General features: G+C 56.4%; 1 non-coding gene across 1 annotated transcript; it reads right to left on the minus strand.

The window, feature by feature from the left end:
- Positions 1–1,263, minus strand: LOC103761486. Its single transcript, XR_003916384.1, has 2 exons — positions 1,162–1,263; positions 1–102 (listed from the first exon to the last, which is right to left on the minus strand). It is a non-coding gene; the product is annotated as an uncharacterized LOC103761486 (transcript).
- Between the last annotated feature and the right edge of the window lie 28 nt (positions 1,264–1,291).

Here is a 1,291-nt window from a genome sequence, read left to right on the forward strand (position 1 = left end):
AGGAACTGCTTCATTCATAAACATCCTTCTTATCTGCAATGTAATCTACAATCTCCTGTGGGCACATCAGCTTCTCTGCATCTCCGTCAGGAATTTCAAATCCTGCAAGAAAGGGTACACACTTAGCCAAAACAATGGAAAAGGGGGCAAGGCCAAGGGAAGTGATGGCTGCTGGCCTGGGGGCTGGGCAGGGGACAGGCAGGTAGGGGACACGTGGGCAGGGGCTGACACTGCATCACTGCTGCTTGAAGTGACATCACCTCCCCACACAGGACAAGGCAGGCACAGCAGAAGCCAGTGCCTCTCATGCCTCAGTAAAGCTACCAAGGCCTTCCCAGAGCTCTCACAGCCACTGGTGTGTGACATGGGGGATATTCCTGGACCCCCAGGCAGTGCCCAAAGTCCCTCAGGCTGAGGCTGGTGCTGAGGGCTCGCTCAGAGCCAACACCAGGGCAGGGCAAGAGGGCTCTTGGCAGTGGAACTGCTCAGGAACACCCCAGAAATGCCAAGTTCTTCCTTCTGGCACTCCTGGGCACATTCACACTCCAGCCAGCACAGGGATTACAGACACGCTGCCAGCAAAGCCTCTGAGAGTGAAACATTCACCTCGGGCTTAGAGAGTGACCAAACACCAGGGACATCTGTGGCCCAAGGTGACATTTAGGCACCTACTCCAGAATTCATGAGCTTTAAATGAAAGCATGAAGAAGTCCAAAAGGAAGTAAAAGGAAACTTGGAATACAAATCAAGAAGGAGAAAACATCTTTTTCTTCTCCAGTAGCATTAAGGGTTGAGGATGAAAAAAATTCTGGTGAGAAAAAGCCTGGACTATCTGGGATTTGTGATCTGTGAAGCTCAGCCCAGGTGAAGCCTCCACACTCAGTGTAGCACCTACATGCTGCTGCCCCCATTACTTCCCGAGTGGTGCCAGTGTGGGGTGGAAAAGAACAATTCCTGCTTCCAAGGGGCCCAAGCTCGGGGACAGCAGGACAGGGCCAGCTCCCGACTGCTGCAGGCGCCGCAGCCCCGACACAGCTCAGCAGCGGACCTGTGTGGTTCGCTCCTCTCCCGGTGATGGCTCTATGTGGGTTTCCCTGCCCCACACCGGACAGGCCCGGCCCCCCCGGGCAGGGATGAACCGGGCGGCCCCGTCCCCGTTACCGAATTCGTCCTCCATGGCCATGATGATCTCCACTTGGTCCAGACTGTCCAGGCCCAGGTCCTTCATGAAGTGGGACTCGGCCGTGAGCTGGGGGGGAACAGGGCGGTCAGCGGGACCCGGCCCGGCGGC

This window comes from Manacus vitellinus, unplaced genomic scaffold (assembly GCF_001715985.3).
Source record: "Manacus vitellinus isolate BGI_N305 unplaced genomic scaffold, ASM171598v3 scaffold_93_pilon, whole genome shotgun sequence".
Taxonomy (NCBI): Eukaryota; Metazoa; Chordata; class Aves; order Passeriformes; family Pipridae; genus Manacus; species Manacus vitellinus.